This window comes from Drosophila rhopaloa, unplaced genomic scaffold, assembly GCF_018152115.1.
Source record: "Drosophila rhopaloa isolate 14029-0021.01 unplaced genomic scaffold, ASM1815211v1 contig_190, whole genome shotgun sequence".
Taxonomy (NCBI): domain Eukaryota; kingdom Metazoa; phylum Arthropoda; class Insecta; order Diptera; family Drosophilidae; genus Drosophila; species Drosophila rhopaloa.
This window is the reverse complement of record NW_025335073.1, coordinates 827,093-853,638: the sequence shown is the minus strand read 5'-3', so window position 1 is coordinate 853,638 and position 26,546 is coordinate 827,093. Positions and strand designations below refer to the sequence as shown.

The 26,546-nt window shown below is 44.1% G+C and overlaps 5 long non-coding RNA genes across 8 annotated transcripts; 3 read left to right on the top strand and 2 right to left on the bottom strand.

Annotated features, from left to right (window-relative positions):
• Nucleotides 1-5,083: 5,083 nt before the first annotated feature.
• Nucleotides 5,084-6,612, top strand: LOC108038540. Of its 2 annotated transcripts, none has more exons than XR_006417591.1 (5): nucleotides 5,084-5,476; nucleotides 5,534-5,755; nucleotides 5,818-5,881; nucleotides 5,936-6,215; nucleotides 6,586-6,612. It is a non-coding gene; the product is annotated as an uncharacterized LOC108038540 (long non-coding RNA). The 2 variants fall into 2 exon arrangements; XR_001768941.2 differs by lacking the exon at nucleotides 6,586-6,612 and adding an exon at nucleotides 6,293-6,511.
• Nucleotides 6,353-6,933, bottom strand: LOC123037644. The gene is made up of 2 exons (XR_006417592.1): nucleotides 6,506-6,933; nucleotides 6,353-6,440 (listed from the first exon to the last, which is right to left on the bottom strand). It is a non-coding gene; the product is annotated as an uncharacterized LOC123037644 (long non-coding RNA).
• A 6,062-nt stretch (nucleotides 6,934-12,995) lies between these two features.
• On the top strand, nucleotides 12,996-16,469 carry LOC108037608. Of its 3 annotated transcripts, none has more exons than XR_006417586.1 (5): nucleotides 12,996-13,508; nucleotides 13,566-13,787; nucleotides 13,850-13,913; nucleotides 15,900-16,179; nucleotides 16,257-16,469. It is a non-coding gene; the product is annotated as an uncharacterized LOC108037608 (long non-coding RNA). The 3 variants fall into 3 exon arrangements; XR_006417585.1 differs by lacking the exons at nucleotides 15,900-16,179; nucleotides 16,257-16,469 and adding exons at nucleotides 13,968-14,247; nucleotides 14,618-14,644 and having other exon boundaries at nucleotides 13,007-13,508; XR_006417584.1 differs by lacking the exons at nucleotides 15,900-16,179; nucleotides 16,257-16,469 and adding exons at nucleotides 13,968-14,247; nucleotides 14,325-14,543 and having other exon boundaries at nucleotides 13,009-13,508.
• On the bottom strand, nucleotides 14,385-14,841 carry LOC123037637. The gene is made up of 2 exons (XR_006417587.1): nucleotides 14,538-14,841; nucleotides 14,385-14,472 (listed from the first exon to the last, which is right to left on the bottom strand). It is a non-coding gene; the product is annotated as an uncharacterized LOC123037637 (long non-coding RNA).
• On the top strand, nucleotides 15,181-15,558 carry LOC108038761. Its single transcript, XR_001768966.2, has 2 exons — nucleotides 15,181-15,443; nucleotides 15,501-15,558. It is a non-coding gene; the product is annotated as an uncharacterized LOC108038761 (long non-coding RNA).
• Nucleotides 16,470-26,546: the final 10,077 nt, after the last annotated feature.

Below are 26,546 nucleotides of genomic sequence, written 5' to 3'. Positions count from 1 at the left end.
TAGTGCAATTTATGCAATGTTTATATCGAATAATAAGATTAAAAAGTACAAAAACGCATATATAGATATACAAAAATCACAACTGCACATAATTAAAAAATAACCAAACATTCATTGAAATGTAAATCATTTATGACTTATGAATTAAGAATAGTAAAAACTGGCATAACTAAGCAAATTTTTAAGTTAGCATCAGAGATATCAACAAATTTGCACATTCAATAGAAAAAATTAAAATTCCGAGAAAGGCGAACTAAAATAATAATATTATTGCTCACATACGGTTATACACCAAAATACACGGTTATGCAAAGAAATTTTCCTATTAATTGGCAAAGAGAGGATCATATAAAAGCACAACTCGCGGCAAATTTTCTTGATACGACTCTGACCAAATTGATAGTTTCCTTGTTCACTTCTTCTTTTGCGCACTTGCTACACTCTTTCCTCTCTCTCTATCTACTGCGATCTCCCGCTCTTATGTTTCCTAACAGCGCGTGGCAAAACAGTGTAAATATAAACACCGCAAAAAACAATTTGAATGGTATATTTTTACTACACTATCAAAAACCGGTCAAATAGATTTTCGCCCAAAAAACCTCTTTTGCGTATTCTGGCAGCAATAACTGTAAAGAGCACTCAAAAAAAACATTCCAAAACCATTTAAATTGTTATAATTTTTAGGTCCATAAAGGCGCACTGGAAAAAATGTAACCCAAGATCTTTACCCTTGCTTTCGCTTTTTTGCTGAAATATAAAAGAAAATGCATATTAATGCATGTCTGACCCACACTGCTATGAATACATGAAACACGACAGCACTGAAAAAGCAACAAAAAGTTTTTAGTTATTATTTTTTGCTGAAATAAGAAAGAAATAAAAAAGCAGACACAGTTTTAATTTTTAAATTTTTTGTTTTTATTTTGTGCCATAAAATGCCGATTCCAGTCGGCTAAGTCGGGCACACAATTCGTGATTATCCTGCCTAGCTTTAAACAAATTTTTTTTTAAATTAAAAACTTCATTTTGAAGCTGCTGGGTCTGCCAGCTGGAACCTGAGTTCTTGGGCTTTTTTATTGGCCCTAAAAGCTTAAATTTTTTTGGCTGCTCCTGCGTCGAGAGGTTTTCCTGGACCTGGGGATGCGGCTGCGCATAGCCCCACATCAAATTCGGCTGCGACTGCATCGGCTGCACCAACTGGAACTGCGGCTGCTGAAACTGATGCTGTTGGAGCTGCGGCTGTTGCTGCTGGAGCATTGGCTGTTGGAGCATGGGCTGTTGCTGTTGGAGCATGGGCTGTTGCTGTTGGAGCATGGGTTGTTGCTGCTGGACCATGGGCTGTTGCTGTTGGAGCCCTATTTCATAGCCCTGCTGCTGCGGCAAAAATTGCCAAATTTCCTTGTGGGACATCTTTTCGTGTCGGGCTCAACTTAAGAACTGATCAAGAAATGAAATCAAAGCAAGACCGAAGCGCAGACGAATCAGAACGGAGAGAGAAGAGCGAAAAAATGTCTCTCATCTTAAACACGGAGAGCGTAAATTGCAGAAAAACAGAAGGACCGCAATACGTTTTAGCTTTTGCCATACACACATACAAATATATGTATGTGTGCATTAGAAAACGGAGTCCTAAACGGCGCCAAACAATTTTGTATTAATTTTTTTTTGTGTAACTAATTTTATGAATAGTCACAGATAGAATTGGTTATATTCCCCCTGCCGCATGACTAATAAACCGACTAAATTAAAATAAGAAATATTAAGTTTAGGCCGGAAATTGTTAGTTATGCGTTATATTTTTTAATACCTTAAAATACTTACATTTGTAAATATATGTATGTACTATTGCGCAAATACTCCTTTCCCTGCCACAACACCATTAAAAAATAAAACGCAACTTCCTCATTTGCATTAAATATGTACATACATATGTACACCCAAATGTACACACGTATATACATATGTATTTCCAAGTATTTGCTTGCTAATCTTTATTTTGCTAAATAAAATATTCCTCGTTTCTTGCCCCTAATATTTATGTATATTTACTTATCGGATTACAGACCGGATAAAAGAAAAGATGCACATATGTATGTACATAAGAAATCAATAATTTAGGGCTTTTGCATTTGTATATTTCATTCTTTTAAGTGTATTTGTTTCTGAACATATTCAAGAAATTACTATTTGGTATTGGGTTTGCGAAAATATAGTTATACCAACTTTAATTATTTGTTGTAATGGTATTTCGAAGAAAAAAATGACAATCATAAACCAGAGTCAGGGGGTGGAAAAGAGATGGAGATATATATATGCAAGCGTATGCTGGATAAGACGGCTACTTTTTAATCGGGTATTAAAAATAGTAAAAAGTTAATAATTGAAGCCGTCATATTTTTTAAACATTTATTATGCTTTTAACTATTTTTTAGCGAAAACACGCTATCGATTGGTTTAACGGTTTAGCGTACAGGATTTCATTTTCTAATTGAATGAGTTTTTGGCACTTTAGTGGGGTGTGGGTCACCAATAATTATAAACTCAAGACTACAAAAATTAAAACCTTATTAAAGCTCATTTTATATTTTTAAGGACGCGCAGGGAAATGCAAGGCAGAGGGAGAGGGAGGGAGACCGAATGATTTGTTGACAATTTGTATGAAAATGCAGAGAGAGATACCAATATGCAGGCAGAAAATGTATGATGCATATGGAGACACTTAAATTCGATAATAGATCGACTTTTTGCTTAGTTTCTTTGTTTAGAAGATAGCTAGAGCTCTGGTGAAACTATCAAATGAATCGTTAACGCTTAAGGAAAATTATTACTGAAGAAATTTTTGATACTCAATTTAGAAGTGCCATTTTTCAACGTTTGAAGATATTTTTGGCTAAATTGTAATTTTAGAACGGGTGTTAAAAATAGTAAAAAGCTTCAAATCTAAGCGTTCAATTTATAAAACATTTATAATGACTTAAACTATTTTTATGCGAAAACACGGATTCGATTTGTTAAACGGTTTAGTGTCCAGAATTTTGGAAAAGGAAATTGACCTTTTTTCCAATTGGAAGCGATTGGGGCCATTTGGGGAGCCCCAATAAATCTTAGCAAATCAGTTTAAAGTTATTAGAATGTAATAAAAATACATATTAATATTGTTAACCAGTGGTTTTGGCTGTGCGTTGATTCCCAGTTTTCTTACTGATAGCTTTATATATAGAGATAGCTTTATATATAGAGATGACTGCCCCCCTGACATTAAAACATTAAAAACATTAAAATATCGAATATTAAATTAAATAGAATCTTTATTATGTAGAGGACTAAATTTTGGCCAAAAATCGCATCGATTGATTAACGCGTTTAGCGTCCAGATTTTTTTATAGAAATTGGGGGTTTTTTGCCACTGGAAGAAAATGGGGGCATGTTAGTGTTATAAGAATTGAATGGTACAAAATTTTAAAAGGGTCATTTAATTAGTTTAGGCTGTGCGTTGATTCTTAGTTTTCAATGAACAGTTTTATATATATAGATTCAAACAATAGCCAACATTTTTTTTTTTAATTACCTTCACGTCTCACAAAATTATTCGTTTTTAGTTTCGGCATCAAATTTTGTTTTTTTTTTCATTCAGTATTTTGTTTGTAAGCCGTTGGTTTTCTTAATAGCATTCGGCACCTCACTTCGGAAATATACGACCAAGCCTTTAGGAAAATCAGTTGTAGTACGTTCTTAGAGGAAATCTTATGTTCCTGGACTTTTGGCTTGAGGTCTGGGGTCTGTGGAGCCGTTGGAATCGGGTTGGTGTTGTGCAACAGCCATATCTTTATTTAGATATGCTTTAGTATTCATAATTCCGTTAAATAAAACCTTTTTCCTACTCCTCCGGCTGTCATGCAGCCCCAAACTAGAACGGAACCTCCGCCGTTCCTCACCGTTGGTCTAGCGTTTTTAAAATTAAGCCTAGTACACATATCGACGAAAACTGTCCGCCAGTCATGAGAGAGAGCGAGAGGCAAACAGCTGGCGTTCACTTTTCGTCAAGGGTTTTTTTCACCTCGGCCCTCAGATCGACGAAAAAATACCAGAACATTACATAGCGTTGCCAGTCTGCGGAAATGAACTTTGGGTGAGCCCTAGCGAAAAGATTAAAAAATTTAATCTTTTGGCGTGCGCTTCTCACTAAAGCCTAGTATCCAGATCGACAAACGATTACGCTAGCGTAAAAACTTTAATCTTTTCTGACCATAAGTTTGAGAGTTCATCAGATTTAAGCGTGCTACGGTCGTACTGTCAATCAGCTGGGTTTGTTGACAAGCAGTTAAAATTCAAATATCGTATTTGTTGTGTTTTTTCGTACATTCTGGACCTAAAAAACATTTTGCTCTGACAAGAGGCACCCCAGATAGTATTAAAGTTATTTTGTCCTCACATGTAAACACCTGTAATCGACTTTTGTGAGTTTTTTGAGTTTTTCCCAACATTTCTTATAATATTCAGTGAGAAGCGCACGCCAAAAGATTAAATTTTTTAATCTTTTCGCTAGGGTTGATCAGGGGACCGACGTGAAAAAAAGGCCCGACGAAAAGTGAGCGCCAGCTGTTTGCCTCTCGCTCTCTCTCATGACTGGCGTACGGTTTACGTCGAAGTGGATACTAGGCTTTAACTTTGATTCGCCAGTCGGATAGCCATTTCTCCACTGCCACTAGGTGTTTAGCAAGTTGCGCCGTAGCTTGCTTGGGGCATCTCGAGCGGCTTAGGATCGCTGTGTCATCAGCAAAAGTGGATGTTGCATGCTCGTTGGGATGTCCGCAGTGTAGGTATCTTTCCCAAAAGTTGTCTTTTTATTGCAGGTAGTATATAAGTCGGAACGAGCCGGATCGGGCGACATAGCTCACATAGGAACAATCGGAAAAAACAATTTAAAAAAATTATAACTTTGTTGTTTTTAATTTTTTTTGTTTTTCTTTGGGATTTTGTAATATTTAAATATTATGGAATTACGATTTTAATTAAATTAAAATCGGACAACAATATCATATAACTGCCATAGAAACGATGGCAAAATGCAGCTCCAAATTGTTATGGAACTGCATTTGGTCCTGGGACGGCGCCGGCTAGCTCCCGAATCCCCAGGGCGGAGTATCCCCAATGTCCCTACAGATTCCACAACATAAACATCGATATACGCGCGTCTCACTTCACAAAAACTATCGCTCATCACTAACAAACAAAACAAACCAAAATGTAAACAATGCAAACAATTAGGAGTGACGGGAAATATATGGTGTTTTGGTGGCTATTGGTGACCTAGCCAAGCACGCCCACCCAACCAAGGATGCCCCGGATGATTCTGAGGAGGCATCACCCATAATCAGCTGGTCGAAGTCACTCCTCGCGACTAGGACAGCTCCATCTCCCCCACAGCGACAACTCACTCGCACATTTCGGTCTTCATGTACATTTAATATCCACAGTAAGTACTAAAGTTAACATAACTTGTTCTCCTAGTAATTAATTTATCCTTTCATAGCCTCTACGACCAAACTTGGCCACCGTCTCCAAATTTAACCGGTCAAAGCGGAAGATTACCTTCCTTTGGCAAAGGCTACAGGCGCCGCGGAAATAATGTTCCACCAGTCACTTATTGGTGGAACTCGCATTGAACGAGGCGCACAAAAGGGCACACACTAGGTATGTGTCGGGTCACCTAATCCTGAGGAGCTCCTAGGGAAAAGAAGGGACAGGCCAAACGGTAAGTATTACGCGCTGTAAACAATCCCGCCGAAAACTAATAATCGCGACCCTTTTTTACAGGCAACAACGAGGACAAGAATTGAGGTTTTCGGGTCTAAGTCCGGATAAATTTACAGGTCAACAGGTAAGTACATAAATTTAATAATGTGCACAGTTAAATTAACGTTAATAATTTCAGCCACTTCTGGGCTAGGCGCCGGGCTAACTATGCCCCGACTACAGCGTACTCTGCCGGAGGCCAGCGCCAATAAGGGCCTGTAACACCCGGAGGAACGGTGGTTAAGGAAGGGATAGATGGCGGTGCCTCTCAACGCCGCGCGCACTGGCAGCCTGACGACCCCAAAGCAGGTGGGTCTTAATAGCCCGGAACGGACTCACCGGCGTGTATAAGAAAGCGTTGGCGGCGTCCGAGGATGACGAGTTATGGTGTCCAGATCTCGTAGCTGGCTCGACCGAAGGTGCGTATTTTCCTGATTTTCCCGATTTAATTTCCTCCAATTTAAAATCACGATTTATTTCCAATTTGATTTTCCAGATTTAATTCCCTCCAATTTGAATGTCCAATTTGAATTTCCAATTAGTCCAATTTTATATGTCCAATTAAGTCTTCTAATTTGAACTTCCAATTTAAATTCCTCCAATTTAAATATCCCGGGGCCCTTTGTATTGGGACCCCGGTTGCCCTACGAATAATTATTTATAAATAAAATGAACTATTAAACCTAACACAAATTTTTCTAACACTCACTTTTTATATATTTCGGCACAAACACTATTTTAACATTTTTATGTTCTGTCTGCTGGGACAATATGGCTGCGACTATATAGAAATTTGCCTATCATGCCTATATCTCGCCATATTCCCTTCCCCTCTCTCGAAATTGGGTCATTGGACATATCAAGGCCATCCTAGCCATACCCAGAGCGAACCGGGCTAGTTTAAATAGCTAGATAGCCAAGACATCAGCAGAAGGGGGCGCCACTCCAGTAGGAGTTGCCACCCTCCTACTTTATCGATAGCCCTACCAAAAACGAATACCTCCTTCTTAATTCTTCCAGCCGATTCCAACTCGAAATGCAACACCACCCAAGGATTTAGAGAGACGCCTCCGAACCATGGCCACTCGACGAAATCATTGGGAGCATTGGAGATCGGTGCCTGGCGAAATCCGCATGCAGTTCCAAACGGTGCCCTACGCGGGGCCCACGCATGCCGGTAAGTACTGCCTTTGTTTTTTGTGTTGTGCTCCTTTAATTTATGCTGCCTCATTTCAGGTTATACCCGGATGTCCTTGGCGTGATACACCCCTATCCGACGTCCTTGAAGATCCTCCAGCTCGTAAGCATTGTTGCCGACTGCTTTCACCACCCGAGCTTTGAGGAACTTCCGAGCAAACTTCGCGTTAAAGGCACTTTTGAAGTCGCTGAGGACGAAGTTACGGCGATACACTTCTTGGCCTGGCTTCGCAAGGAACGTCCGAGCTCTCTGGTCGTACTGCTGGCGACTTCGCTCGTACGACTTTTCGAGATTCGTCTGCACCTTGGCCTGGATCACTTTGAGCTTGTCGACTGTTCCCATCCCAGCAATCTCATGGTCGCACAGGGATTTCAACTTTCTCGCCAACTTGTAGCTGGCCCCGTTCAAGAACATGTGATGACCGAAAACCGTGAAGAAGGGCGTTTCGCCAGTTGCTGCGTGTATCGCGTTGCGAAGAGCCACCTCGATCTCCGGGAGAAATGCGTCCCATTCCCGATGGTCTTCCTCCAAATAACTCCGGATTGACGCCAGCACGCTTCGATTAACTCGTTCTGCGGCGTTGCTTTGCGGAGAGTAGACTGGAGTCTTGATGTGGGAAATGCCGAAACTCTCCACTGCCTCCACGAAGATCTTTGACGTAAACTGTCGACCGTTGTCTGAGTGAATGATTTCCGGGACCCCGAACTTGTAGAATACCTCGTGGATGAGGAATTCTACCACGCTGGCGGCCGAGGCTTCCTTCATGGCTTTCAGAAACGTATACTTCGAAAAATGGTCGACGACAATGAAGATCCATGCGTGGCCCTTCTTCGACCTCGGATATTTTCCAAGAAAATCGATGTACAATTTCTGAAATGGCTGCTCAGTCTGGACTCTTTCCCCAATACCAACTTGCATCCGGAAATTCGGCGCCTTGGACTCCTTACAGACATCACATCTGCGTACGAAAGCTCGGACCTGCAGCACCATACCTGGCCAGTAGAACTGTCGCCGTAGGATTTCCAGAGTCTTTCCCATTCCGCCATGAGCTGCTGTTGGGTCCGTATGCGCACGCTCGATTAGGCTGTGGGTCAGACTCTGTGGGATCCACAGTTTCCATTCGGAACCTTCCATCTCATCGTCCAGATTTACCGAAGAGACTCTCTTGAAGATGAGACCATCCACGATCTTCAGGTCCGGTAAGTTATCCAAGTTATTTTCCACCTCCTTCACTAACTCGAGATAATCTTCTCCAGCGAACTCGGTGGTTTCGAACCCCAACAAATCCGTCGGATTAACTACGAGCTCCTCCACACACCGTGAAAGGGTGTCTGCCACGACGTTCTCACTTCCTTTTCGGTGCTCGATGTTGAAGTGGAACCCTTGAAGCTGCAGCGACCACCTCGCCAACCGTCCCGACAGATCCTTCATGGACATGAGCCACTTCAAGCTGGCATGATCCGTGATGCAGGTGAATGGCATCCCTTCGACATATGGCCGGAACTTCCGGATGGCCATGAGCGCCGCGAGACATTCTTTCTCGGTCACGGTGTAATTTACCTGATGTTTATTCATCTTGGCCGAGAAAAAGGCAATTGGCTGTTCTTGTCCGTCGTCGTCTCGCTGGAAAAGCACCGCCCCGACTCCGACGTGTGACGCATCGCACTGGATAAAAAACCGTCTCTTGAAGTCTGCATGCACCAGGACTGGTGCAGTCGTTAAAGCCATCTTCAATGACTCTACGGCTAGCTGGTCCTCTGGACTCAAGGAAAACTTAGAATTTCCAGTTTTCTTCAGCGATTCAGTGAGCGGGGCGGCCAACGTCGCAAAGTTCTTTATGAACCGGCGGTACCATCCAGCAGTCCCAAGGAACGCTCGCACCTCCTTCATCGTCCTAGGCTCTGGCATCCCCCTGATCGCTGCTACTCGTCCCGGATCCATTCGTAGACGACCTCCGCCAACGATAAAGCCCAGGTAGGTCAATGATTTGAAGCAAAACTTTGACTTACTCATACCTATCGTTAACCCCGCTGCTTTCAGGCATTCCGCGACTCTCCGAAGGTATCTGAAATGGGTCTGGATATCTGGAGCCAGTATCAGCAGATCATCTAGATAGACGAATACGTTGGACCGGATCTCAGCTGGGATCACTCGGTCCATGAGTCTCACCAACCGCTGTGCCGCGTTGCAAAGTCCGAAGGGCATCACCCGGAACTAATAGAGAGGCCGACCAGGAACCGTAAAGGCCGTCAGTTCCTTGCTCTTCTGGTCCAACTCGATCTGCCAGAATGCGAACTTCAAATCCACGCTGGAAATGTAGAACGTTTGGTCGATTCTGGACAGGATTCCTTCGATACTCGGCAGCGGGTAAGCGTCTTTAATGGTCAAATCGTTCAATTTGCGCGCGTCTAAGCAGAACCGATCTTTCCCAGGCCTCGACACTACCGACGTCCGGTTGCTCCACGGCTCATGCTCTCCTCGATGACTCCGAGCGCTAGCATCTTGTCCACCTCATCCTCGACAACCTTCTGCTTCGCTGGAGACATGGGATATGGCCGATCCTTGAAGACCTTGGCTCCCTCGATCAGCTCGATCGTGTGCTTCTCCAAATTCGTCGTACCCAGACCATCCTTCTCAAATGTGAGAAACACCTCCTGGATCTCCGCGAGCTGTCGTGCGTCGGCCTCAGATAACGTCCAGGATTCGGGATCCGGTTTCTCCTCGTCGTCGTCTTCCTGTTCGGCGTAGTGCTCCATATCCCTAGCGTGGATTTCGTCTGCCTTGACGCTTTCCGGGTCGCTGGGGCCTATCACCGCTGGAGCCAAGTCAAACGCCTGCCAGAAGTCCACTCCGAAATAGGCTTCCTGCTCCAGGTATGGACATACATAGAACAGGATCCGCTTTATCTGTCCTTGGTACTCCACAGGTAGCTCGACGCGTCCTATAATCGTGCGATCCTCTCCAGACGCCGTTCGGACCACAGACAGGTACTTCTGGATTGGTACATCCAACGCCTCGACGAGCTCTCTTCCACCTTTGCCCAGCAGGCTGACACTAGCTCCCGTGTCCAATAAGCCAGTCAGCTGTTGGGTCAGGATCCGGACTTCAGCGAATGGTCGAGGGTCTCCCGTTCCACTGCGCTTCACAGCGGCAACCACTTCTCGCCTCCTCGCTCGTCTCTTACGGAATCGATCCCTGGCCTTCTGGACTTTCCTAGACACCGTTCGCATGCCGGCTAACTGGTGCTCGGAGAAAATTCGTTTCCTGGTCTCCAGGTACCGACGCATCCTTTCCTCATAAGGTAAGTATTTTAAACTGTGCTTATTCCTACTCGTACATACTAAACCTTTTTTACATTCTAGAACATCTACTGCATCGCGGGACTCTTGTCTGGACGCATCCTTCCCGCTCTCAGATCGCCCAGCCGACCGTTTTCCGCGCAATCCGGACATCTCGGAGACACAGTGTCTGGCCTTCCGCATCGGTAGCAGAACAGGCGCCGTTCTGTTGCCGCGCAGTCACGGAACCCGTGGTCTACGGCTCCGCAATTCCAGCAGCCCGCTCGAAACGGATTTCGGGCCTTCGCTTGTAACGCCTTCTCCTTGTAACGCATTCACCTGCCACTGGGAATCCTCTGCAGTATCTGGACCAGCTGCCTCGCTAACCCTGGCCTTCTCCGCCGGAGGATAACGCATCGGGTGCGCATAGGCCGCGCGTCCTCGTCGTCCAAAATTAAGCTCCACCTCGCAGCACTCTTCCCTCAACTCGTCCACAGTCATCACATCCATTGCGTAAACGAATCTTGCGATACCCTCTCTCAAGCCCTTTTTAATAATTTTTACCATCTGTCGCTCTGACAGTGGTTTTTTTAGGCGAGAGGCTAGCTGCTGCATCGCATGGACATAATCCTCCACGGCTTCTCCCGGCTGTTGCTCCTTCTGCAGAAGCTGATGCATCCGGTCGTGCTCCGTCTGGTGGCCTCGGAACCTGTCCATCAGCGCAGCACGCAGCTGTGGCCATCTCTCCACCCTACGTTGACGCACGTGGACCCAATACCACTCGCGTGCCCGTCCGGTTAGCAGCACATGGAAATGGCGGAGCACTTCCTGCCAAGGGCACTGGTACTGCCGCTGCAGGAACTCGAGCCGGAACAGGAAATCTTCCACCGAGTTTCGCTCGTCCTCGCCATCAAATGAAACGCCCCACCGCTCGATGCGAACCTGTTGGCTGCCGCCACCTGGCCCTGTATTGGCATAAAAGCGCGGCTCCTCGCGAAAATCAGAAACCCTGCGGTCCTCGAAGTGCCAATTTCGAGGCTCGTTGCGTCGCCCTCGTTCGCCATCCAGAGGATATCCTGGACTGCTGCTCTCCACCGGAAACGAATCCAAGGGCCTTCTAGGCGGCTTTGGTGGAACCCTTGGTGGCGGTGGACGGGAGCCAATCGAACTTGCTGATGGTGCAGTCTTTGGAATCGCCCCTGTCTGGACCAGACTTGGAGACAGTGGTGCCGCCGTGTCCGTCCAACCCGGAGGTTGCTGCTGATCGGTATGGTTCCCCTGTGGAAGCTGCGGCCGCTGAGCAGCAGGCCTTAACACCTCGTTCATCAGCTTCATCATTTCCAGGAACCCACCTCGGATTTCATCCCTTAAGGACTGGCTGACGCCGGACTCCTGAGCCTTCCGATGGGTCTCTGCCGCCTGGGCCAATGCCACATTTACTGCCGATTTCGCCGCGTTGTCCAGAAACGCCTCCGAGCTCACTTGCTCCGGAACTTGATGTTGCGTGGGATCTGCTCCCATCTGAAGTTCCCTGCGCAGCTCCTGATGAAGACGACCCAACGGAGTCCTTGGCAGTCCCATCGATATCCGTGGCTGTTCGGCCCCAGCAACCTCATCTAAATCGGTGGACCACAATTTCTCCTCTTCCTCGGCCGGAAGAACCTTCGATCGGAGATCGTAATTGGAAGGCATCGTACAGCACAACAAAAAAAATATATGTATATTTCCCTAAAAATTCTAATATAACACCCGAAACAAATCACCAAAAGAAATAAATACTTAAGAAGAAAAATAAATATAATAACGACAAGTAAATAATAAATAAACAGATAAATATATATACATGTAAGAACAGATAATAATTATTGAAACAAATTTTTAAATAACTAAATAAATGTATAATTTTAGGAAAGATATTTATAATTTTTTTTTAAATAAATAAATACTTGGGAAAATGAATAAATAATTTAGATAAATAAATGGAATTAATAAATAGAATAAATAAATAGATAAATAAATAATATATTATATTTATGATTTTTCCTTTTTATTTTGTTTCTTTTAAGATTTGAATTTGGGGAGATGGAACTGACCCTCGCCGGTGGACTTCCGACCTAGCTCGTCCGGTGCTTTCCAAAACCCAATTTTTCCCGTCACATCCTTTCACACGCCGCTCGTCAACTGGACTGGCTATCACTCTTGGTGATAGCCGCCAGTTAAGGACATCGGCTGCTCGTTGAGTCCTGTTGGCTTTGTTTTCCCGTTTGTGGTTTGATCCTTAAATCGAGGTGTTCGTGCAGCGCGTGTACATAAGTCACGGGTCACGAACACACATTTAAGCATCCAACCGACAGAAGGTATCAAACACATCCGAGAAACAAAAGCCTCAGGATCAACAAAAACAACAACTACGGATTAACTACAACGGACTTTACCCCACAAACACAAAATATAAATAAAAATAAATAAATAAATTAAATTCTACGCCCTAACTATTTTATCACAGTTTACATATGTATATCACAGAGTTATTGCACGGACCTTCGGATGCAAATCCTTCGATCCTATTACAGGCGAAGATGCCACCCGGCGGTCACGACCAGTGTTCTCTGTGACCAGGAGCCATTGCCTCTACTCGGAGTCAAGCCTCCTGCCTGCTCAAAAAATAAATTCCCCTCTAAACCTTTCTCTCTCTGCCACGCAGCCCACCACTCCCGGTGCAGTTGCATGCAACCTGCTGTTGCTCTGCAAGTCACCGGAGCGGAGGCTATGCGAGGCAAATCCCTACACGCGAGACGTCGTCGTCTCGACGATTTATTTTTTTACTTTGGGCGCCACTATGTTATGGAACTGCATTTGGTCCTGGGACGGCGCCGGCTAGCTCCCGAATCCCCAGGGCGGAGTATCCCCAATGTCCCTACAGATTCCACAACATAAACATCGATATACGCGCGTCTCACTTCACAAAAACTATCGCTCATCACTAACAAACAAAACAAACCAAAATGTAAACAATGCAAACAATTAGGAGTGACGGGAAATATATGGTGTTTTGGTGGCTATTGGTGACCTAGCCAAGCACGCCCACCCAACCAAGGATGCCCCGGATGATTCTGAGGAGGCATCACCCATAATCAGCTGGTCGAAGTCACTCCTCGCGACTAGGACAGCTCCATCTCCCCCACAGCGACAACTCACTCGCACATTTCGGTCTTCATGTACATTTAATATCCACAGTAAGTACTAAAGTTAACATAACTTGTTCTCCTAGTAATTAATTTATCCTTTCATAGCCTCTACGACCAAACTTGGCCACCGTCTCCAAATTTAACCGGTCAAAGCGGAAGATTACCTTCCTTTGGCAAAGGCTACAGGCGCCGCGGAAATAATGTTCCACCAGTCACTTATTGGTGGAACTCGCATTGAACGAGGCGCACAAAAGGGCACACACTAGGTATGTGTCGGGTCACCTAATCCTGAGGAGCTCCTAGGGAAAAGAAGGGACAGGCCAAACGGTAAGTATTACGCGCTGTAAACAATCCCGCCGAAAACTAATAATCGCGACCCTTTTTTACAGGCAACAACGAGGACAAGAATTGAGGTTTTCGGGTCTAAGTCCGGATAAATTTACAGGTCAACAGGTAAGTACATAAATTTAATAATGTGCACAGTTAAATTAACGTTAATAATTTCAGCCACTTCTGGGCTAGGCGCCGGGCTAACTATGCCCCGACTACAGCGTACTCTGCCGGAGGCCAGCGCCAATAAGGGCCTGTAACACCCGGAGGAACGGTGGTTAAGGAAGGGATAGATGGCGGTGCCTCTCAACGCCGCGCGCACTGGCAGCCTGACGACCCCAAAGCAGGTGGGTCTTAATAGCCCGGAACGGACTCACCGGCGTGTATAAGAAAGCGTTGGCGGCGTCCGAGGATGACGAGTTATGGTGTCCAGATCTCGTAGCTGGCTCGACCGAAGGTGCGTATTTTCCTGATTTTCCCGATTTAATTTCCTCCAATTTAAAATCACGATTTATTTCCAATTTGATTTTCCAGATTTAATTCCCTCCAATTTGAATGTCCAATTTGAATTTCCAATTAGTCCAATTTTATATGTCCAATTAAGTCTTCTAATTTGAACTTCCAATTTAAATTCCTCCAATTTAAATATCCCGGGGCCCTTTGTATTGGGACCCCGGTTGCCCTACGAATAATTATTTATAAATAAAATGAACTATTAAACCTAACACAAATTTTTCTAACACTCACTTTTTATATATTTCGGCACAAACACTATTTTAACATTTTTATGTTCTGTCTGCTGGGACAATATGGCTGCGACTATATAGAAATTTGCCTATCATGCCTATATCTCGCCATATTCCCTTCCCCTCTCTCGAAATTGGGTCATTGGACATATCAAGGCCATCCTAGCCATACCCAGAGCGAACCGGGCTAGTTTAAATAGCTAGATAGCCAAGACATCAGCAGAAGGGGGCGCCACTCCAGTAGGAGTTGCCACCCTCCTACTTTATCGATAGCCCTACCAAAAACGAATACCTCCTTCTTAATTCTTCCAGCCGATTCCAACTCGAAATGCAACAAAATCGACATGACTTCATTGTTTTAAGTAATATAGGCATAGAAAGCGAAATGTAGTCGATTAGTTATAACTGCAAGGGTATATAAACTTCGGCTTGCCGAAGTTTGCTTTCTGTCTTGTTAATTCGTATACTTTGTGTAATACAACATAAACAAATAAAACATTCAATATTTAAGTTTGTTATGGAACTGCATTTTCTCCTGGGACGGCGCCGGCTAGCTCCCGAATCCCCAGGGCGGAGTATCCCCAATATCCCTACAGTATCCACAACATTAACATCGATATACGCGCGTCTCACATCACAAAAAATATCGGTCTTCACTAACATGCAAAACAAACAAAATCTAAACAATGCAATTAATAGAAGTGACGGGAAATATATGATGTTTTGGTGGCTATTGGTGACCTAGCCAAGCACGCCCACCCAACCAAGGATGCCCCGGATGATTCTGCGGAGGTATCACCCATCATATGCTGGTCGAAGTCACTCCTCGCGACTAGGACAGCTCCATCTCCCCCACAGCGACAACTCACTCGCACATTTCGGTCTTCATGTACATTTAATATCCACAGTAAGTACTAAAGTTAACATAACTTGTTCTCCTAGTAATTAATTTATCCTTTCATAGCCTCTACGACCAAACTTGGCCACCGTCTCCAAATTTAACCGGTCAAAGCGGAAGATTACCTTCCTTTGGCAAAGGCTACAGGCGCCGCGGAAATAATGTTCCACCAGTCACTTATTGGTGGAACTCGCATTGGAACGAGGCGCACAAAAGGGCACACACTAGGTATGTGTCGGGTCACCTAATCCTGAGGAGCTCCTAGGGAAAAGAAGGGACAGGCCAAACGGTAAGTAGTACGCGCTGTAAACAATCCCGCTGAAAACTAATAATCGCGACACTTTCACAGGCAACAACGAGGACAAATTAAGGTTTTCGGGTCTAAGTCCGGATAAATTTACAGGTCAACAGGTAAGTACATAAATTTAGCAATGTGCACATTTAAATTAACATTAATGATTTCAGCCACTTCTGGGCTAGGCGCCGGGCTAACTATGCCCCGACTACAGCGTACTCTGCCGGAGGCCAGCAGCAGTAAGGGCCTGGAACACCCCGAGGAGCGGTGGCGAAGGCGAGCCTGATGGCGGTGCCTCTCAACGCCGCGCGCACTGGCAGCCTGACGACCCCAAAGCAGGTGGGTCTTAATAGCCCGGAACGGACTCACCGGTGAATGTCGGATGGCGTTGGCTGCGTCCGAGGAAGGCGAGTAGTGTTTGTCCAGATCTCGTAGCTGGCTCGACCGAAGGTGCGTATTTTCCTGATTTTCCAGATTTAATTTCCTCCAATTTAAAATCACGATTTATTTCCAATTTGATTTTCCAGATTTAATTCCCTCCAATTTAAATCTCCAATTTGAATTTCCAGATTTAATTAGTCCAATTTTATATGTCCAATTAAGTCTTCTAATTTGCACTTACAATATAAGTATCCCGGGGCCCTTTGTATTGGGACCCCGGTTGCCCTACGAATAATTATTTATAAATAAAATAAACTATTAAACCTAACACAAATTTCTCTAACACTCACTTTTTATTATATTTCGGCACAAACACTATTTTAACATTTTTGTTCTGTCCGCTGGGACAATATGTCTGCGACTATATAAAAATTTGCCTATCATGCCTATATCTCGCCATATTCCCTTTGCCTCTCTCGAAATTGGGTCATTGGACATATCAAGGCCATCCTAGCCATACCCAGAGCGAACCGGGCTAGTTTAAATAGCTAGATAGCCAAGACATCAGCAGAAGGGGGCGCCACTCCAGTAGGGGTTGCCACCCTCCAACTTTATCGATAGCCCTACCAAAGACGAATACCTCCTTCTTAATTCTTCCAGCCGATTCCAACTCGAAATGCAACACCACGCCTCCGAACCATGGCCACTCGACGAAATCATTGGGAGCATTGGAGATCGGTGCCTGGCGAAATCCGCACGCTTGCCGGTAAGTACTGCCTTTGTTTTTTTGTGTTGTGCTCCTTTAATTTATGCTGCCTCTTTTCAGGTTATACCCGGATGTCCTTGGCGTGATACACCCCTATCCGACGTCCTTGAAGTTCTTCCAACTCGTAGGCATTGTTACCAACGGCTTTCACCACTCGAGCCTTAAGGAATTTCCTGGCGAACTTGGCGTTAAACGACTTTCTAAAGTCACTGAGGACGAAGTTACGGCGGTATACCTCCTGACCTGGCTTGGCCATGAAGTTCCGAGCCCGTTGGTCATATTGCTTGCGGCTTTGGTCATAGGCTGTCTCCAGATTCTTTCGGACCTTTTCCTGGATCACTCGGAGTTTGTCCGCCGTCTTCATGCCCGCCATCTCGTGGTCACACAAGGACTTTAGCTTCCTCGCTAACCTATAGTTGGCGCCGTTCAGGAACATATGATGTCCGAACACTGTAAAGAAAGGAGCTTCTCCTGTTGCCGAGTGGATCGCGTTTCGAAGGGCTACCTCAATCTCAGGAAGGTAGACGTCCCAGTCTCGATGGTCACCATCTAAAAAGCTCCGGATTGCGGCCAACACGCTTCGATTTACTCGTTCTGCTGCGTTGCTCTGTGGGGAGTATACCGGAGTCTTTAGGTGTGAGATACCGAAACTCTCCATCGCCTCCTGGAAGATCTTCGACGTGAACTGCCGACCATTGTCTGAGTGTATTACCTCCGGGACGACAAATTTGTAAAATACCTCGTGGATGAGAAAATCGACGACGTTCGAGGATGTAGCTTCCCTCATGGCCTTCAGGAATACAAATTTGGAGAAATGGTCCACCACGATAAAAATCCAGGCATGACCCTTCCTTGACCTCGGATATTTTCCCAAGAAGTCGATATACAGCTTCTGGAATGCCTGTTCCGTCTGGACTCTTTCTCCAATACCGACCTGCATCCCGAAATTTGGCGCCTTGGACTCCTTGCAGACATCACATCCACGCACAAACTCGCGGACTTGGAGAACCATGCCTGGCCAGTAGAACTGCCGTCGGAGGATTTCCAGAGTCTTTCCCATTCCGCCATGAGCTGCTGTTGGGTCCGTATGCGCACGCTCGATTAGGCTGTGGGTCAGACTCTGTGGAATCCACAGTTTCCACTCGGAACCTTCCACCTCATCGTACTGATTTGCCGAGGAGACTCTCTTGAAGATGAGACCATCCTCGATCTTCAAGTCCGGAAAGTTTTCCAAGTTGTCTTCCACATCTTTCACTAACTCGAGATAACCTTCTCCAGCGAACTCGGTGGTTTCGAAACCCAACAAATCCGTCGGATTCACTACGAGCTCCTCCACACACCGTGAAAGCGTGTCTGCCACGACGTTCTCGCTTCCTGTTCGGTGCTCTATGTTGAAGTGGAACCCTTTAAGCTGCAGCGACCACCTCGCCAAACGTCCCGACAGATCCTTCATGGACATGAGCCACTTCAAGCTGGCATGATCCGTGATGCAGGTGAATGGCATCCCTTCGACATATGGCCGGAACTTCTGGATGGCCATGAGCGCCGCGAGACACTCTTTCTCGGTCAAGGTGTAATTTACCTGATGTTTATTCATCTTGGCCGAGAAAAATGCAATTGGCTGCTCTTGTCCGTCGTCGTCTCGCTGGAAAAGCACCGCCCCGACTCCGACGTGTGACGCATCGCACTGGGTAAAGAACCGTCTCTTGAAGTCCGCATGCACCAGGACTGGTGCAGTCGTTAAAGCCATCTTCAAAGCTTCTACCGCAAGCTGAGCCTCTGGACTCAAGGAAAACTTAGAATTTCCAGTTTTCTTCAGCGATTCAGTGAGCGGGGCGGCCAACGTCGCAAAGTTCTTTATGAACCGGCGGTACCATCCAGCAGTCCCAAGGAACGCTCGCACCTCCTTCATCGTCCTAGGCTCTGGCATCCTCCTGATCGCTGCTACTCGTCCCGGATCCATTCGTAGACGACCTCCACCAAATAAAGCCCAGGTAGGTCAATGATTTGAAGCAAAACTTTGACTTACTCATACCTATCGTTAACCCCGCTGCTTTCAGGCATTCCGCGACTCTCCGAAGGTATCTGAAATGGGTCTGGATATCTGGAGCCAGTATCAGCAGATCATCTAGATAGACGAATACGTTGGACCGGATCTCAGCTGGGATCACTCGGTCCATGAGTCTCACCAACCGCTGTGCCGCGTTGCAAAGTCCGAAGGGCATCACCCGGAACTAATAGAGAGGCCGACCAGGAACCGTAAAGGCCGTCAGTTCCTTGCTCTTCTGGTCCAACTCGATCTGCCAGAATGCGAACTTCAAATCCACGCTGGATATGTAAAATGTTTGGTCGATTCTGGACAGGATTCCGTCGATACTCGGCAGCGGGTAAGCGTCTTTAATGGTCAAATCGTTCAATTTGCGCGCGTCTAAGCAGAACCGATCTTTCCCAGGCCTCGAAACTACCGTCGTCCGGTTGCTCCACGGGCTCATGCTCTCCTCGATGACTCCGAGCGCTAGCATCTTGTCCACCTCATCCTCGACAACCTTCTGCTTCGCTGGAGACATGGGATATGGCCGATCCTTGAAGACCTTGGCTCCCTCGATCAGCTCGATCGTGTGCTTCTCCAAATTAGTCGTACCCAGACCATCCTTCTCAAATGTGAGAAACACCTCCTGGATCTCAGCGAGCTGTCGTGCGTCGGCTCCGGATAAGGTCCATGATTCGGGATCCGGTTTCTCCTCGTCGTCATCTTCCTGTTCGGCGTAGTGCTCCATATCCCTAGCGTGGATTTCGTCTGCCTTGACGCTTTCCGGGTCGCTGGGGCCTATCACCGCTGGAGCCAAGTCAAACGCCTGCCAGAAGTCCACTCCGAAATAGGCTTCCTGCTCCAGGTATGGACATACATAGAACAGGATCCGCTTTATCTGTCCTCTGTACTCCACAGGTAGCTCGACGCGTCCTATAATCGAGCGGTCCTCTCCAGACGCCGTTCGGACCACGGATAGGTACTTCTGGATTGGCACATCCATCGCCTCGACGAGCTCTCTTCCACCTTTGCCCAGCAGGCTGACACTAGCTCCCGTGTCCAATAATCCAGTCAGCTGTTGGGTCAGGATCCGGACTTTAGCGAATGGTCGAGGGTCTCCCGTTCCATTGCGCTTCACAGCGGCAACCACCTCTCGCCTCTTCGCTCGTCTCTTCCGGAATCGATCCCTGGCCTTCTGGACTTTCCTATACACCGTTCGCATGCCGGCCAACTGGTGCTCGGAGAATATTCTATTCCTGGTCTCCAGATATCGACGCATCCTCTCCTCATAAGGTAAGTATTTTAAACTGTGCTTATTCCTACTCGTACATACTAAGCCTTTTTTTATTCCTAGAACATCTACTGCTTCGCGGGACTCTTGTCTGGACGCATCATTCCCGCCCTCGGATCGCCCAGCCGACCGTTTTCCTCGCAATCCGGACATCTCGGAGACACGGTGTCTGGCCTTCCGCATCGGTAACAGAACAAGCGCCGTTCTGTTGCCGCACAGTCACGGAACCCGTGGTCTACGGCTCCGCAATTCCAGCAGCCCGCTCGGAACGGATTTCGGGCCTTCGCTTGTAACGCCTCCACTTGCCACTGAGAATCCTCTGCAGTATCTGGACCAGCTGCCTCGCTAACCCTGGCCTTCTCCGCCGGAGGATAACGCATCGGGAGCGCATAGGCCGCACGTCCTCGTCGTCCAAAATTGCGCTCCACCTCGCAGCACTCTTCCCTCAACTCGTCCACAGTCATCACATCCATTGCGTAAACAAATCTTGCAATACCCTCTCTCAAGCCCTTTTTAATTATTTTTACCATCTGTCGCTCTGACAGTGGTTTTTTTAGGCGAGAAGCTAGCTGCTGCATCGCATGGACATAGTCCTCCACGGCTTCTCCCGGCTGCTGCTCCCTCTGCAGAAGCTGATGCATCCGGTCGTGCTCCGTCTGGTGGCCTCGGAACCTGTCCATCAGCGCGGCATGCAGCTGTGGCCATCTCTCCACCCTGCAGTGACGCACGTGGACCCAATACCACTCGCGTGCCCGTCCGGAAATGGCGAAGCACTTCCTGCCAAGGGCACTGGTACTGCCGCTGCAGGAACTCGAGCCGGAACAGGAAATCCTCCACCGAGTTTCGCTCGTCCTCGCCATCAAAAGAAACGCCTGATGCGAACCTGTTGGCTGCCGCCACCTAGCCCTGTATTGGCATATAAGCGCGGCTCCTCGCGGAAATCGGAAGCCCTGCGGTCCTCGTAGTGCCAATTTCGAGGATCGTTGCGTCGCCCTCGTTCGCCATCCAGAGGATATCCTGGACTGCTGCTCTCCACCGGAAACGACTCCAAGGGCCTTCTAGGCGGCTTTGGTGGAACCAAAGACCAATATAAACACCAAGATGCGTAACGCCATACGATTTTTTTGCACACGAATTTTTTGTGGCTTGCTTTTCGCTCTCTGCCCAAAAGCCAGCGAGAGAGCGCTCAAAAGCCAGCCGCTCTTTGCACGCATACTGCGACAGTCAACGAATGTATGTGTGCACATGTATTCACAAGCGAAGAAATTCGCTGCAGCGCGCTGTCGAAATATACTCTTTATTTTAAAATTATAACATTATTAAAAATACTTATTTTGTATTGCCTTTATATTTACTTTATTTACTAATTATTCGAATGTATAATACTTTTTAGTAATGACCAAATATATCTAAGTATGAAAAAAAATAACATAATTTATTTCATACATGACTTCACATTGGAATAATTGTCATTAGGGTATTCAGCATGCGACTTGTGAACGATTTTTAGGAGCCTCAGAAATTTTGCGATTGAACAGGATGAATATTTTTATATTTATTGAATTTTAAATATATGGATTAAAAAATATGTGATATTTTTATTTTATAAAATGGCACCGAAAAAACATTCAAAAAAATATAACAAAACGCTTTCGACAACTTGGAAAAAAGTTATAAATATGTATGTACGTAATATTAAATATAAATAGGATATCTTGTAGCTTAGTTTTATAATTAAGCATTCAATTATAAATATTATAAATAGTTTAACTTTTTATAAAATAATAATATGAGCTTTAAATATTTATTAGGTATACAAAAAAAACGATGGATAAATAAAAATGAATATCTGAATATTAAATTAAATTTTTCGTTTTATATATTTAAATTAATTATACCTTTTAACACAAAACATATAAAACTGCTTGAGTAAATAAGAATAGATTTAAGTGCAGGTTGATAATATTAGATATGATGTTATTCGTATTTACTTTAAATATTTTAAGTCATTAGATCAAAGTTTAATATATTTGAATAAAAATTACATTTAATATTTCCATTTTAAAGTTAATAAAAACAGCCATGCGAAAGAAGCGAAATATATTTAATTAAATATCCTTTAAATATATTAAATTTAAATATAGTTCGCTTTGTTTTTTTTTAACAATCCTAGTATATTCAAATTTATAAAACTTTATTGAAATATTTTTAAATTTAATCAAGCAGTTTTATATTTTTTGTATTAAAAGTTATGTTTTTAGCTTTAATTTAAATATGTAAAACGAAACTTTGAATTAAATATGCAGATATTAATTTTTAAGTTATGTAAAAAAGTTTTGCATCAAGCTTCATTGCCATATATACATAAATGCAATTTAAATAATCATCCTGTTCAATCATAGAAGTTCTTTTGACACACAATTAGTTTCTTAGTCCAGAAATGATTTCTGGACGAAAATCGTCTTCTCAAACAAATACGCACACATACGCACTTCCTTATTTGTGCAATTCTATTTTTAGATTTTTACGCTCTCAACTTTGTGCGAGCGGAGAGAGCGGAATTTTCGTCGCCACCAAAAAACGAGCTGCATATTGCAAAACCAATGTATGGGCGTTACGCATCTTAGTGATTATATTGGTCTTTGGTGGAACCTTTGGTGGCGGCGGACGGGAGCCAATCGTACTTGCTGATGGTGCCGTCTTTGGAATTGCCCCTTTCTGGACCAGACTTGGAGCCTGTGGTGCCGCCGTGTCCGTCCAACCCGGATGTTGCTGCTGATCGGTATGGTTCCCCTGTGGAAGCTGCGGCCGCTGAGCAGCAGGCCTTAACACCTCGTTCATCAGCTTCATCATTTCCAGGAAGCCACCTCTGATTTCATCCCTTAAGGACTGGCTGACGCCGGACTCCTGAGCCTTTCGATGGGTCTCTGCCGCCTGGGCCAATGCCACGTTTACGGCCGATTTCGCCGCGTTGTCCAGAAACGCCTCCTGGGTACGGTCATCCTTTCCATCGATCTGTGGAAGCTGGATCGCCTCCGAGTTCACTTGCTCGAGAACTAGATGTTGTGTGGAATCTGTTCCCACCTGAAGCTCCCTGCGCAGCTCCTGATGAAGACGACCCAACGGAGTCCTTGGCAGTCCCATCGATATCCGTGGCTGTTCGGCCCCGGCAACCTCATCTAAATCGGTGGACCACAATTTCTCCTCTTCCTCGGCCGGAAGAACCTTCGATCGGAGATCGTAATTGGAAGGCATCTTCGTATCGCACAAACAACAAAACCAAAATAGACCTATCTCCCTCAGAATTCCTATATCCTACCCTAAACAAATCACCACAAGAAATAAATACTTAAGAAGAATAATAAATAAACAGATAAATATATAAACATGTAATAACAGATAATAAATATAGAAACAAAATTTTAAATAAATAAATAAATGTTCGAAATATATAAATGTAATTTTAGGAAAGAAGTCGATACATTTTTTTTCAGTAAATAAATAAATATTTGGAAAAATAAATAAATAATGTACGAAAATAAATAGAATAAATAGATAGGGTAAATAAATAAATAAATAATATATCTATGATTCTTCCCTTTTGATTTGATTCTTTTGAGATATTTTTGGACATGGGGAGATGGAACTGACCCTCGCCGGTGGACTTCCGACCTAACTCAGTGCTTTCTCCAAAACCCAACTTTTCCCGTCACATCCAGCCATTCGTCAACTGAACTGGCTATCACTCTTGGTGATAGCCGCCAGTTAAGGACTTTGGCTGGTGGTTGAGTCCTGTTGGCTTTCCCGTTTGTAGATTGATCCTAAAAACGAGGTGTTCGTGCAGCGCGTATAAGTCACGGGTCACGAACACACATTTAAGCATCCAACCGACAGAAGGTATCAAACACATCCGAGAAACCAAAAGCCTCCGGATCAACAAAAAAAACAACAAATTGAATTACTACAACTGACTTTACTACACAAACACAAAATATAAATAAATATAAATAAATAAATCAAAATCTACGCCCTAACTATTTCATCACAGTTTTTATCACAAATTTAGCTATCTGCGGATGCAAATCTTTTGCCTTCAGGGCCAAGATGCCACCCGCAGGTCACCTAGTCTGTGCTGTGACCAGGAGCCATTGTCTCCATTCGGAGTCAAGCCTCATGCCTGCTCAAAAAAATAAATTCCCCTTAACTTTTTACTTTGCCTCGCAGCCCACCACTCCCGGTGCAGTTGCATGCAACCTGCTGTTGCGCTGCAAGTCACCGGTGTGAAAGCTATGCGAGGCAAATCCCTACATGCGAGACGTCGTCGTCTCGACGATTTATTTTTTTTACATTGGGAGCCACTATGTTATGGAACTGCATTTTCTCCTGGGACGGCGCCGGGTAGCTCCCGAATCATCATTGACTTCGAAGTTCCCAAAATTTTCTTTCATTATATTAATAGATGAACCCGTGTCAACCATGGCTATTAGAAGTTTACCTTTACTGATTACTCTGATATATGGGTAGAATTTTCTGGCTCCGAGGCTATTTGCTGAAAATTTACGTCCATCCTATTCTGTGTGCTCTCACTTTGTCTTTGTCTTTTTACAGGAGCATTTGGGGAATTATTATATGTACATATGTTGACGTTTGGTAATTTAATGGATTTTCTGCCTTGAGCTAGAGAATTTCTAAATTCTTGATAATAGCGATTTTGATTCGCTGAAGACTGAGGAACTATTGAATTATTTAAATTTGGATTTGGATTTGAATACGAATTTGAATTTGAATAACTGTTAAAATTATTACTGTGTCTTGGGTAATAATTTGAATTATTCTTTTGGTGATAATAATTTTGGTGGGTATTTCCCGAATTCCTGCGATTATCGTAACGCACCGATCTATAGTTCTCAAAGGGAACTGCATCCCAGTGTCCTAATACCATTGCTCTTTCTTTTAAATTGTTAATTGTGGAAATATCTCCTTTTGATAAAGCATTATACAATCTATCAGGAAGGTTTTTTTTCTATGCACTTCGTAATGGTTTTGTTTAATGATGCTGTATAAATAGTTTTATCTGTTTGATCTATTTCTAAATCTAACTTATTTATTTACGCCCGATGTAACCACCTAGGTCGGCGGGATTGCCATCAAAATAGGGCAACTTTTTTACTTGACCAATTAATTGATTCAAATGGAGCTCCGATAATTGGATTGGGGTTGCCATTTTTGGTTTTATAAAAGTTTCAATATTTCACTTTTAAATTATTTAATTTTTTAGTGGTATTGACCGAATTGGAATTTTTTTGTTTTATGTGTTTTCAATATTTTACTTTTAAATTATTTAATTTTTAGTGGTATTGACCGAATTGGATTTTTCACTGGTTTATGCGAGTAGAGTCTTTTGCGGATTTCACTAGTGTTCTTAAACGGTTTCTGATTTATTCGCACTAGTCAGGATATACTAGTTTTTGACGTTTAACTTTTTCACTAGAAATCCTACCGGCTGCGCCAATTAAATATTTTTACCATAAGTTTTACATAAAAAAAAACTTTATTTAATTTTTATTTATCAACTAGTACAATGGTTATTTGGAAGAACACCGTCCTAACTGTTTTAAGACTCAAACTGAACTCTCTCTCTAACTCCTACTTCTTCTACGATCAAACTTCGGTTCTGAACTTTGGAGCTTTTTAATGAGTGGCTTTAGTGTTTATTGAGTGACTTTCATAATTGTACTTTGGACCGTTCTTTGTTCTCATCTTGTTTATGATTTCGGTCCCGAAATCTGAGTATCCTGAGTCGTCAGATCAGCGGCTCATTTAAATTGTTTAGTCTATTAGTCTGGAGTTTTTAATAACATGGAAATTTTCCATGGTTTAAGCAAAGACCAATATAAACTGATTATATTGGTCATTGGTTTGAGGGTGTCTTAAAGTAATGTGAACGTGTGTATGTATGTATGTGTGGGTGTGTAGACATGTACATAGAGGTTTGTGGTGCTATGGATATGTCACTATATATATCACGGTATTTAATGTTCGGGCAATAATAAATAATGTGATGTTCACACTCGGATTGGTTGGACAAAAAAAATAAATAGGGAAATGCCAATTAAATTTGGTTTTGCATTGGTCGGAATTTAATTTGATATTTAATCATTTAATCGGAATTACGAAAAATGCGTAATGGGACACAGGTTCGGTCGTGCACATAGGTGTAGGTGGGCGAAAATATTTTAAAACTATTAGATACCCGTTACTCAGCTAAACAACTTAATATAAATATGCCTTCTTGTGTTTTTTTTTGTTTTTTTTTTTAAATAATGTGAATTATAGTGACCACAGGAAAA